Source organism: Canis lupus, chromosome 26 (assembly GCF_048164855.1).
Source record: "Canis lupus baileyi chromosome 26, mCanLup2.hap1, whole genome shotgun sequence".
Classification (NCBI taxonomy): domain Eukaryota; kingdom Metazoa; phylum Chordata; class Mammalia; order Carnivora; family Canidae; genus Canis; species Canis lupus.
In genome coordinates this window covers 12,320,866-12,334,770 of record NC_132863.1, presented here as the reverse complement: position 1 = coordinate 12,334,770, position 13,905 = coordinate 12,320,866, and the positions used below count along the sequence as shown (strand labels likewise).

General features: G+C 37.2%; 1 long non-coding RNA gene across 2 annotated transcripts in view; it reads left to right on the top strand.

The window, feature by feature from the left end:
- Positions 1-13,905, top strand: part of LOC140617845 (uncharacterized) — an 80,535-nt gene that overhangs the window by 54,522 nt on the left and 12,108 nt on the right. Inside the window, exons 3-4 of one of the 2 annotated variants that reach the window (XR_012017991.1) lie at positions 1,731-1,807; positions 2,542-2,656. The exons of the other annotated variant lie outside the window; for it this stretch is intronic. This is a non-coding gene — a long non-coding RNA (uncharacterized lncRNA). The remainder of the gene's footprint in view (positions 1-1,730; positions 1,808-2,541; positions 2,657-13,905) is intronic. 2 annotated transcript variants of the gene reach the window in all.

The window sequence follows — 13,905 nt, the reverse complement described above, 5'->3', positions numbered from 1 at the left end:
GAACAACTACTACAGAATAGGTGGGGGTGGGGGCAGGCAGGTGGAAACTATGGGACAAATTTAAGATATTTGGCATTTGCTTTAGGTTTAATAACACATGTTTTTTTGTTTGTTTGTTTGTTTGTTTGTTTTTTTAAAGCCTGCTAAAAGGGTTTTGGCTTCTTTTCAACAATTTCTGGATATGGGACTGATATATTTTTTTAAGATTTTATTTATTTATTCATGAGAGACAGAGAGAGAGACTGAGAGCCAGAGACACAGGCAGAGGGAGAAGCAGGCTCCTCACAGGGACTCAATCCCAGGACTTTGGGATCATGCCCTGAGCCGAAGGCAGGTGCTCAACTGCTGAGCCACCCAGGTGTCCCCGGGACTGATATTTGATCAGATTTTGGCATTATGCTGAGATAGGCCTTGATGAAACTTAGATTTACTTAGTTAATATGTGTAAAAACATGATAGGGAGGTGGAAAAACTGCTCAGCTTTGTTGCCACCAAGAAAGACTCTTGATATAGAGGGTAAGATTTGAATGTGGCCTTGAAAGATGAACGCACAGGTAGTATATCAGACTAGTTCGATGCAAGAACTTAAAAACGTTAGAAAAGCCTAGACTGAAATGCAATGTTTACTACTTATTAGCTGAGGGACCCAGGATAATCTTTTCCAATCTAAGTTGAAAAATGGGGATTTTTTTTTTTTTTTTAAGAGGGAGAGAGAGTGAGAGGGGAGGGGCAGAGGGAGAAGAAGAGAGAAAATCTTAAGCAGGTTCCATGCCCAGTGCAGAAGTGGGGCTCGATCTCACGGTCCTGAGGTCATGACCTGAGTCGAAATTAAAGGTCAGCCACTTAATCAACTGAGCCACCCAGGCTCCCTGGAATTATCATTTTTTTAAAATCACACATTCTATTGTACATGATTAAAACAGTAATTGGGTTACATATAATGACATAACATATATTATTATTGATTATGGTTTAAAATAATACCACAAGCATCTGTCTCAGAGTTTAGGAGTGTTAAGAGGTAATAACTCAAACTAAAGTGCCAGGCATAGGGCCTGACTATTAGAATGTTCAGGAGGTGGCAGGAGCTGCTACCACCACCAGAAATTGGCCAGACCATAAAGCAGGGAGTGAGCAAGTAGAAGGACCAGCAGGTGGGGGATGTGCTGATACCGCACCAATCCTGCCACAGAGAATGAGACAGCCTCTTTGAGATGGTCTGGTAAGTGGAAATGGAAACCAATGAATAGAAATGGGAATGTCAGAACTGAGAGCAGAATTTTAGCATCTCCCTCTAAGTCCGCACAGTCTCCTCCTTGGTTTCATTTGCATCCCTCCATCTCTGGAATGATGCCCCTGACAGCACATTATCCAGCTTTCCAGAGCAGGTCAGAGCCAGCACAGGGAAATGGAATGGCCCTGCTAGCAAGTAATGATGGTCCCCACACAGCCTTTTACGTGGGAATTAATCTTTTATTAAGAGAGAAAATTAAACCCCGATGCTTCAGGGGCTCTTTGCTCCTGGTTACAAGAGCCCAGGGAAGCACTAGCTCTTCTCCAGGGCCTCAACCAAGGGCAGTTTTCTTCTAACAATTCCTTTGGAAGCTGAGACTCTCTGAGGGCCAGTACTATTTTTTGTTTGTTTGTTTTTGTTTTTCTGGTATATGAATGAAGAATTTGAGCACAAAATATACTGTTGGCTGCTTCGTAAATCCCCTCTTTCTATGCAGACTGCTGGGAGAAACTCAAAGTTTAGGTGATGCTGTAAAACAGACAAGCAAGCTTGAAAAGGAATTTGGGAGCAGAGGTATGTATGTTTGTGCTCCTTTGAGAAATTGGAGCTGTGTGTGTAACTTGGGAGAGAAAGTGCACTTAGGCTTCGGTGGAGATGCTGGGGAAGGAGACGTTTTGATTTATGTGTCCAATATATGTGAGTTGAGGGCCTGCTGTGTGCAAAGTGCTATCTGGGGCCTGGATTCTGTCCTGGAAGCCCTCATAATCTTATGGTGGTGAGAAATCTCTCATATAAGAACCATGAACAGAGCCAGGATGTTTCTTGAGCTGGTCAAAGTGCTGAGTGAGAGGCAAGGACAGGCAGAAGGTGATGTCCAGGGTGTGATGATGGGGCAGGCTGGACACACACAGGTCTGTCCGAAAAGCTGGATGCAGACATAGCATGGAGAGAAACATGAGGAGGATAATTGAGGACGAAGGAGTAGCCCGTTGGCAAGACATAGTCCAGTGGGTTTTGTGGCTGCTGAGTACCGTTCTCTAAGGGGTGGAGAACTAACTCATAAATGGGAGCAAGGCTTCTGGAACTCCTGAGGAAAAAACTTGGTGGAATTAAAAGTTAATTCTAATGCCTTTTTGGAAATAGAACTCTGTGCACATGTAAAGTCAGGACTAGGTAGTGGTTGAGAGTGCTAGGTGGGGAGATTAATAGAGGCTCAAAGCCCAATACTGCCATTTCTTAGCTGGCTGATCCTGGGCATGTTTTTTCAATACTCTGTACTAAAAGACTAATAAATACCTTTCTTGCAGGAGGAGAGAATTCAGTGAGATAGTCCCTGTAAATACATTGTACATTACCTGGACACATGCAATAGTTCTGATACTGTATTATTATTACCTGGCTAGCTCCTCTGGCATCCTTAAGGTAAAGTATCAAAATCATAAACATGAAAAAAAAATCATAAACATGTAGCTAATTTATAGCATTAACAATTTTGCTCCTTCCTTAATTTGCAGTCCTGGTTTCCAGTTCATAAACCATACGTGTGAATTTTTGGAGAGATTTAGTAGCTGGAAAAGGAGAGAATTGGGAAGAAAAGAGTCCTGCGGGCCAAATAGACTGATCTTGTTGGGTTCTGAGGCCAAAAACTGTACACAAATGAAGAGGTTTAGAGGGAATGGATTTTTAGCACAACAGAAGGTAAAACTTCTCACTATCAAGGCTATTTTTTAGAAAGGAAGAAAAGGAGGTAGAGATAGAAGGGGGGGAAGGATAAAGAGGGATGATAGAAAGAAGGAGGGAGAAGAAGATGGTGAAGGGAGGAAAGAAGGGAAGTGGAAGAGGAAAGAGAAAGGAGGGAATGAGGAAAGGGAGTGGGGTAGGAGGTGGGGAGGGAAGGAAGGAGGGAGGGACAGAGGAAGGAAGGAGGAAATGGAGGAAAAGGCAAAGAAGGGAGGGAGTGAGGAAGGGAAGAAGAGGGGGAGGAGGGAAGGGAGGGAAGGAGGAAGGGAAAGAGGAAGTAAGGAAGAAAAAAAGGAAGGAGATAAGACAATCATGGCTTTGCAGGACAGTGAGAGTGGGACAAGTGACCCCATCTACCATTCCTCCCAGAAGTATCCAAGCCTAGAATAAACACCCACCAGATATTCCCGCATAGATGGGCACTTGACTGAGTGGCCTTTAAAGTTTTCTCCCAAGTCCATCTTTTTATGAAACTTTGGATTCGAATAATGTGGCTGCTAGAGAATTCAAATATGTAAAATGGACCTTTTGTTGTTTTTTGTTTCCTTGCAGCTATTCCTTCAAATCCCAGAGGGCAAAACTAAAATGTTTTCTGAAGTTGTTATATGCATAATATTTAAGGATTCACAGTTCCATGTCCAAGGCTGACAGATATACTGTTTCTTTCTCTCAAATTCTTCGAAACACATGACATTTCTGATCTGATCCCTCTGGAGTCCAGCCCTCACTGAACAGTCACAAATAGTTTCTTTATCAAAAATAGCAACCAAATGAAATTTTTCAATTATTACTGCAATATTAGGCATAAACACTCATTTTCTTAGTGAAATTAAAAAAAAATGCCCCTTGTCCTTGGGAATCTAGACCTGTCCAGCATGTGTGAACAATGTTATGCCTCTTTCTACACAGTTTGATTTTTCCCCATTTAAAGGAGCAACTTTATTTATTTATTTATTTATTTATTTATTTATTTATTTATTTATTTTTTTAAAGGAGCAACTTTAATTCCAACTTAGGTTTTAGGTCTTGCATGTCCTATTAATTTGACTATGGAAATTTATTATTATTACATTTGCAACACTTGTTACATTACTGCCTTTAATTGAACTTGCATTTGCCTACTTATTCCAGAATTCAAGGACAACAGGTATTCTTGATCCTCTGAGATAGGTTTATTCAGAGAAGCACAGCTTAGATCTCTGTCTGGACTGGGCGGTTGAGCACCTGGCATGTTCTGCTATTGACCATGCAGATTTGGGAATGCTTATAAGCACTGGCATTTATTGTTATTTTATAGATATGGGATGGTATCTTATTTCTTCCTGGATTCTATGGCTAAGGTGTGTGTAAGCCACCACCTCCCTGGCTTTGTAGTAGCACTATGTTATGAATAGAAAGGCTTTCTGCATTGGCATGGTCTATTCTATTATCAATCAGCACATTTTCTCACAAGTATGTTTTCCTTTTCCTTAAAAATATATAGTCAGAAATAATAAATGTTGTATAACTTTATTTAGGGATATTTGTTCACATAGAAAGAAAGCCAAGGCATGCCACAAAGGAGCTTTCTGCACAAAAGGAAGGAGTGCCCGAGTTTGCTCTGAGTTATGAAAATTGATGAGGTGAAGAATTTCCACTAGATTTTTATTTAAGAGAAATACAAGGTGGCTAATTTCAAACAAATAAAAAAGAATGTGTTGCTTTATGAACCTTGCAAATGGGCAAATGACCTTTAATATGTGGAATGACTTTGCTATGCTAGTTGAAAGGCAGGATCAAAAGCACTGCTGGACCTTTCTGGAAGAACATGTTGGATGAAAGGCAGGATTTTGAGGAGGATGAACGGCAGGATTTAGCCAGGTACCAGTTTCATAAAACAAGGGTTGGGGTTTCACCAGAACAGAATGTGGATTGGAGAAGGCTTCAGACATCCCTAGTTTGGGTCTCCTTATTTTTAGAGAAAAAGAAATGAAGTCCCAGGGATGATAAAGTTTGTAAAGCTCATCGGCAGAGCATGAAAGAACCTTGGTCTCCTGACTTTGGCTTAGTGGCCCTCCTGCCCACTAGATAGAGGAGAAATTCTCTCAGATATGCTCAGGACCCCACAGATTCAACTTGAGTCTAGAGCAGCCTTCCTGAATGTGAGGGCTGATATTTGCTGGGGAGGAAATGCTGCTTCCTCTTGAGTTAACTCAGGCTGGAGGACCACCCTGGATGCATTCTGGAGAGCTCGCTCTCTGACCCTGATGCTGCAAGGGCTGGGTATACAATTGGTATCAAATGCATGGTTGTTGGATGGCTGCATGCTTGCTGTTCTTGTTACATGCTTCTGTCATAATGATCATAAGAAATCAGTAATTTTATTGCCTACTATGCCCATATTAATCTTCATAACACCTCATTTTCTTCAGGGTCAAGTTCAAACTCCCTTCCTTCTACTTGGCATAATATCATATACCTTAGCCTTTCATGTATCTCGGTTGGAGCAATATTTCAAGCCCAATATTCAAATCTTACTTCTAGTATGAAAGCTTTGGTTAGTCTAAACTTAGCTCTTTTTTTGTCTGAAGTCTCATTCTATAGAGCCTGTGGTCATGGTAGTCAGGATGTGCTGTGGAGTTCACAACTCCGGAAGCAATCCTCATGAGACAAGGAATAGGAATTGGTGGCACAATTCTGGGTGCATTCCGCAAAAAGTCACCAGTGAAATTGAACCCCATTTGCCCAAAGTGGTCATACAAGGGCTTTCTACTACAAGCAGCTCATAATCTATCTTGGAGTGAACCTTTTCTTCTTCCCTCCCTCACTTCCTAACCCTCTTTTGTGCTTCCTGGAGTTACTTTCCAGATATACTACCTGCACCCAAGTCCTTGTTTCACAGTTTGCATTTAAAGGAACCCAAAATAAGATACCACATATTGAAATACTTCAAAAATATGCAGTGTCCAGGTTAGAACTATGCACATCATATGTGCTAAAATTATACAGATTAAATAAATATGGATGAATGGAAAATATGCCCTATATCAAGATCTATTTTCTGTCTCCTATGAGGCTGTCAGATCATACTGAGCTTTGTATTCATGCTTAATAATAATAGAGAAGCTTCAGAGTCACTGGTCATTCCCAGTATGATTCCTTTGTAGCCCTTTGGTGCCCTTCCTAGATCTCCTTGATAAAGGAGCTACTATGTTGGCTTTCACAGGGGCCACTGCTCTAGAGAATTGCCCTTGGTTAAGGAGATCATGTCTCTCCTCCAGAGGCAGTCAATGACGGGCTGATGTGGAGGTAACACAGGCTAGTTTCCTTGCCTTAGATGGGGCTCTGTGGTGAAATTCGCCCTCCAGAGTTCCTTGTGGGATCAGGCTGGAGCTAGATACCATGTCAGCTCATACCACATTGTTCGTCTGCTATCCCTGCCCATCTTCTTCCTTTAGTCCCCTTCACCAGAGAACTCTGCCTCAATACATCCCATGCATCTGAATTCCCATTTCTGTTTCTGCTTTCCATTGATCTTCCTTATCTTCCAGGGCTTTTCCTCCCAAGACCCCTGGACAACCTGATACTGAATTTCTCATGTAATGTGACAATTCATATATTCAATAAATTTTGGAAATTTCAGCTCTGCCACAAGGTACGACTGCCCATTATCATTGTTTTTAACCTCTCTCTATTAAATGTTTAAGAATGGTGTTTGGCAACTCTTTCAAGAAGTAACCTTCTTTGGTATAGACCTGTTCAGTACATGGAATGACTTGACCGTGGAATTTCTCTAGGATTCGTAAATTCACTTTCTTGGGGAAAAAAGCATGACTTTTCTCTGTTTCTTGCCATAGAAATTTTACTTCAACATTATATAGAATGATATTTAATATAGCTCAGCTTATAACTTATAAGAGGCCACTTTGAGGTTAAAATATTTTAGCTGCCCTGTTGCTTTTGCAATTGAAAGGAGCGGAGTAGCTAGAAAGATCAAAACCAACCTTTTAAATTCCCCAAGGCCTTGTTTAATGGAGTGTATACAATCAAATTTCAACAATCCATGGCTAGATTATCTATGGCAGTACTTCTCAGACTTTAATGTGCACATGAATCACCAGGAGATCTTGTTTAAATGTATATTCTGGTTCAGTAGGTCTAGTGTGATGCCTTCAATTCTATGTATGTGAAAATCTTTCATAGGATGGTGATACTAATTGTCCACAGACTGCACTTTAAGCAACAATGTCTTACATATTTTTTTTGCTCCTGTAGTGCTCCACCGCCCCCCACAACACCACCTAGTAACCATATAGATAATATAATCTAGAGATAAGATTGAAAGTCTGACATCGAAGCCCTACGTGACTATGTGCCTAAGCAAAATTGTCCCCCTGGCCTCTGGTGATAAGCTCTGACTCTAAAGACATATAATGATGTTGTACATGATCAGAAATGAGAAATGTTGATTTTGGTAAATTTTGTTTTAGGTGGGTTCAGGTTGAGGCTAGATTTCTCCTGAATACACATTCTTATCTAGCTTTCAGAAAGGGATGCCATCTTTAATGCTAACACAAGGAAAATAAACACAATCAATACTGGTATCATAAGCAGTCTGGTTAATAAAAAATACTGATTGCACCCTACCTAGCTTGCTCTTTGGGGCTACCACTCCACAGTGGAAATTCTACTCTTAGCTCCTATAATAGTTCCCCGAATTCCAGGCTTTATCTTAAACATGAAATACCGAAGTCAAAGCTTATTTTACTATATTTCCTGAATATATATTTCCTGAATATAGTCTAGGCCTGAAGCAGTTTATTTCTCCTAAATAGCTAGTCCATATTTCCAAGGCATAGCTGACATTCTGAGAAATATGCATCCTCAGAAAACATCCTCTTGTTTGTGTTTAAATAATATAGACCATTTTTATACCTTTACAAAATTCTCAGAAAAATGAATATGCAGAGTGTTCATAAAATTAGAACATCGCACACATAACATATTGTTTCCTCATGGGAGGTATTGAACAATAAAACTAGATGAAATTTTAAGACTTTCTAATTTCCCCAAAGACCAATATTTTATATTTTCTATATTTTTACTCTAAAATATTGAAGATTGTTGATGTCAGCAAGAATGGAAGGATCTTTAAAATTCTCTCTTCCATAAAATCTACAAAAATATTGGTAATAAGTAGTTAGAATCAACATGTTCATAACTTTAGAAATTAACAGAAGGCTTGCAGTTATATGGGAAGTGTTTTTCCAATAATAATGGTTGGATCACAGTAAAATAGTGAGCCTTATTTTTGGGTATTTTAACTTTCCCTGTTGCCATCTTCCCACCCTTAAGCTCTGTGGTAACTCGTTGCCTGGAAAACTTACAGCTCATGTTCATAGTTAAATACAGCAGCCTTGCAGCAACTAGAAGAGAAACAGGGTTGAAACTCCTATAAACTTAATTCCTATAGATTATCATTATATGATCTGTCTAGTGGTTCCCTGGAAGATGCCACTTGCAAGACAGTCTTTATTTGCCTTGACTTAGACCTCATATAATGCAAAAAAAAAAAACAAAACAAAAAAACAACAAAAAAAAAACAAACAAAAAACAAAACAAAACAAAAACCAAAAACCAAAACCAAAAAAGCAAAAAAAAACCTTTTTTGCCTGGCAATGTTTGTCAAAAACAATTAGAGGTAAAGTGCCTACTTTGGTGTCTGTCTGACGCAGTAGATAACAGCTGGAGAAAACCATGGGCTAACTGAAAAGCTGGGAAAAGAGATATCCACAGGGGTTTTGAAAAGCTCATACACATGATCACAAGGATTTAAAAGTTTAGGTATATGTGTGGTGATATGTGTATGTTCAGGAGAGTCCAGAGAAAGCCTTTAGTTCTTACCTGTGGCCTACCTTGAGCCTCACTGTAAGCATAAAGTGAAGCATAAGGTAGAATTGTCAAATCCCTGTTTGAATACTGAGGGTATTCCCCAGTAGACACACTGAGCCCCTTAACAAAGTCTGGTAGACTTACTGGTTTTATTTTTTATTTTATTTTAATTAATTAATTAATTTAAGATTTTATTTATTTATTCATGACAGACACACACAGAGAGAGGCAGAGACACAGGCAGAGGGAGAAGGAGGCTCCATGCAGGGAACCCAACGTGGGCCTTGAACCCGGGTCTCCAGGATCACACCCCTGGCTGAAGGCGCCGTTAAACCACTGGGCCACCAGGGCTGCCCAACTTACTGGTTTTAAACGTTTAAGGAAATCTGTCCAATCATTAACTGACCATGATGCTAACTAGGCAGAGACTTCAGTGGTCACAAATGAAAAAGAATAGAGACTTAACAGAGTTAATTCAGGGAAGCCATTAGACTAACAAACCATTACTGCAACCATCAACCACCACTATGGCAACTACAACCACACACACATTGACACAAAACAAAACCTGGTAGTAATAGCAAAACACAGGAAGAGATGAAAGTCTAATTTTCAGAGTTGCCATATTATTTTAAATGTTCAATTTCAAATAAATTATGAGACCTACAAGAAAAAAACCTGGGAAAGTATGATGCATAAGTAGGAAAAAGAGCTGTCAGTAGAGACTGTGAGGAAGTTCATGTGTTGGACTTACTAGACAAAGACTTGAAATCAGTTATTTTAATTATAGTCAAAGAACATATACTCTTTTGGAGTCCATAAGGATGATGTCTCACCTAGTAGAGAATATCAATAAAGAGGCAGAAATTGGGATCCCTGGGTGGCGCAGCGGTTTGGCGCCTGCCTTTGGCCCAGGGCGCGATCCTGGAGACCCGGGATCGAATCCCACGTCGGGCTCCCGGTGCATGGAGCCTGCTTCTCCCTCTGCCTGAGTCTCTGCCTCTCTCTCTCTCTCTCTCTGTGACTATCATAAATAAATAAAAGTTAAAAAAAAAAAGAAACATTTAAGAGGCAGAAATTAACTAAGAGGAACAAGTAGAAATTCTAGAACTGAAAAATATAATTACTGAAATTTAAAATTTTTTTTAAAGATTTATTTATTGGGATGTCTGGGTGGATCAGTGGTTGAGCATCTGCCTTTGGCTCAGAGCATGATCGCAGGGTCCTGGGATTGAGTCCCATGTTGGGCTCCCTGCAGGGAGCCTACTTCTCCCTCTGCTTGTGTCTCTGCTTCTCTCTCTGTGTCTCCCATGAAAAAATAAATAAAATCTTTTAAAAAAGTAAAAAAAAAAATAAAAGATTTATTTATTTACTTATTTATTCATAAGAATATTGTATATATAATGTAATATAATTATGTATATATAATGTATTTTGGTTTACAGCTCTTTTTTCTCCTATCTGATTCAAAGGATACCTGCTTCCATCAACAACCATAAGTCTGTGTTGATGAACACATGATACCTAAAGGTGTAGTTTATATGATAGTCATGACACAGAAGATCAAGTGGAGAACCAAGCAATACAAGAGCAAAGTTTTGGCATACTATTGAAATTAAATTTGTGTGAAAGCAACTAGATTGTTATAAATTGTTAATTATAATCCCCAGGGCAACCACTCAGAAAATAATACCCAAAAATATAGTAAAGGAAAGGAAAATGGAATTAAAATGATAAAGTAGAAAATATCAATTTAACACAAGGTAGCATTAATGGGTGAATAGAACAAAAAGATATATGACACATAGAAAACAAAAAGCAAAATGCAGCAAATATAAACCTTACCCTGTAATTACAACAAACAAAAATGGATAAACACTCAAATTAAGAAGCATAATGTCCTGAAAAAAGAAAACATGATCCAACTATATGCTGTCTAAAAGAGATACACTTTAGATTCAAAGGCACAAATAGATTGGAAATAAAATGATATAAAAAGACATACCATGCAAAGAGTAAGCATCTTTTACATGTAAAAGATATGTGTATTGGCTATAATATTGGACAAAACAGACTAGGGACAAATAAGGATATTTTATAATGATAAGATCTATACATCTAAAAGATATAAAAATTCTAAAAAAAATAAAAGATATAAAAATTCTAAGCATATATGCACAGAAAAACAAAGTCCTAAAATATGTGAAGCAAAAAAAGTGATAGAATTGAGGACAGTACACAATTCAGCAGTAATAATTGGAAACATCAATACTCCACTTTCAATAATGGATAAAACAAGTAAACAGAAGATCAGCAAAGACACAGAAGACTTGAACAACACTATGCACTAATTAGAAGTGCACTAACATAGATATGTGGAACACTCCACCCAACAAGAGTTTAACACACATTTTCTCAAGTGCATATGGTACATTCTTGAGGATACACATGTGTTCTAGGCAATAGAACAAATCTCAATAAAAATAAAAGGACTGAAATCACATGTAGGTTGTTACCTGACAACAATTAAAGGTTGTTACCTTTAATAAAATTAAAGATCAAAAACAAAAGGAATTTGGAAAATTCACAATTATATGTAAATTAAAGAATACATTTTTAAATAACCAATGGGACATAGAGTAAATCTCCAGGAAAATGAGAAAATACCTTGAAATGAATGAGAACAGAACCACAACATACCAAAATTTACATGATGCACTGAAAGCAGAACTTAAAGGAAATTTATATCTATAAACACCTTTGTTTAAAAAAAACAAAAATCTCAAATTGACCTAATCTTCAATCTTAGAAAACTAGAAAAAGAAGAGCAAAACTCAAAATGAGCAGAAGAAAAGAAATAATAAACATTAGAGAGAACACTAATGAAACAGAGAACAGAAAAACAGAGAAAATCAAAGAAATCAAGTTTATCTTTGAAAAGTTCAATACAATTGACATACCTTTAGATAGATTGGCCATGAGAAAAAAATAGAAGACTCAAATTACTAAAATCATAAATGAAAGCGATGACATTATTACTAACTTTAGAAAAATAAAGACCCTGAGAAAACACCATGAAAATTATATGCCAATAAAATAATCTAGAGGAAATTGACAACTTTCTAGAAGGACCTAAGTTAGGAAACTGACTCAAGAATAAATAACAAAATCTGAATAGACCTATAATAAGTAGAGTTGCAGTTAGTAATAAAAAAAACTACTCACAAAGAGAAAAACAGTATCAAATAGCTTCACTGGTGAATCAACCAGATGTTTAAAAGAGAATTAGCAAAAATAATATAAAAACTCCTGCAAAATATAGAAAAGGAGATAACACTTACTTCCCAATGCTCGAAAAGACATTATATAAAAAAAAACACAGCTATAGACCAATACCCCTTATGAATACAGATTCAAAAATCCCCCCCAAAATACTAGCAAACTGAATGCAACAGCATATAAAAAGAATTATACACCACGACTAAACAAAATTTATTCCAGCAATGCAAGATACCGTCATTATGTAAAAATCAATTAGTATAATGCACCACATTAATAGAATACAGGATACAAACCACATGGTCATATTAATAAGACAGAAAAATAATTTGACACAATCCAACAGACTTTCATGATAATATTCAACATAAAATATAAGATATTATGATAAAGGGTATCTATAAAATCCCCACAGATAACATTATAATTAATGATAAAAGTCTGAAACTTTCTTTCCCCCCTAACATCAGGAACACGACAAGGGCATGTGCTTTTGTCATTTCTACTTAACATAATACTGAAGTTTCTAGCTTGTCCAATTAGGCAAGAAAAAGAAATACAAGGCATATAGAATGTGTAGGATTAAGTAAAACTACATTCATAGATGACATAATCTTTTTATAGAAAATACTGAGATCTACAAAAATCCATTAGTGCTAATAAGCAATTTAGCAAAATTCCAGGATACAAGATCAATATTCAAAGATCAATTGTATTTGTATACACCCACAATGAATGACCTGGAAATTAAATTATGAAAACAATTCCATATATAATAGCACCATTAAGAAAGAAATACTTAGGAATAAGCTTAACCAAAGAAACTCATACACTGAAAACTTAAAAACATCATTGAAGGAAATTAAAGAATACTTACATAAATGGAAAGATGTTTCAAGGTCACAGATAGGAAGATTTCAATGTCAAGACGGTAATATATCCTAAAATCATATGGCAATTCAAGGGACAAAGAATGCTCAAAACTCTCCTGAAAAAAGAATGAAGTTGGAGGACTCGAACTTTCCAATTAAAAATTTAATACAAAATACAATACTTAAGATGTGAGTTGTGGCATAAAGATAGACATAGAGATAAATGGAATAGAACTAAGAGTTTACAAATAAACCCATATATTTATGGTCAACTGATTTTTGTTAAAGGTGCCAAAGCAATTAAAAAACTGATGTTTTCAAAAAATGGTGCTCATATGACTGGACCTTTACACCATATGCCAAACTTAAGTCAAAATGTGTCAAAGACCTTAAATAAGAACTAAGATTTTTAAAACCCTTAAAGGACAATATAAGTGCAAATCTTCATGACCTTGGATTAGGCAATAGTTTCTTAAATATGACACTTTAAAACCACAAGCAACCAAAGAAAAGGTGGGTGAATTAGACTACATTAAAACAAGCAAGCAAGCAAACAAGAAACCTGTGCTTGATAGAATATGATCAATAAAGTGACAAGATATCCCACAGGATGGGAGAAAGTATTAAGAAATAATCTATTAAGGGTCTGGTGTCTGGAATATATCAAGAACAATAGTAAGAAGCCCAGTATGGGCAAAAGATTTCTTCTCCAAAGAAGATATATAGATGGTCTCTAAGCATATGAAAGATTTTCAACATCACTAGTTTTTAGGGATATGCAAATGAAGACTACAATGAAATACCATTTCACAGCAAAAAGATGTCTACAATAAAAAACACAGACAAGAACAAGTGTTGGCAAGGATGTGGAGAAATTAGAGTCATCACTCATTGCTGCTGGGAATCTAA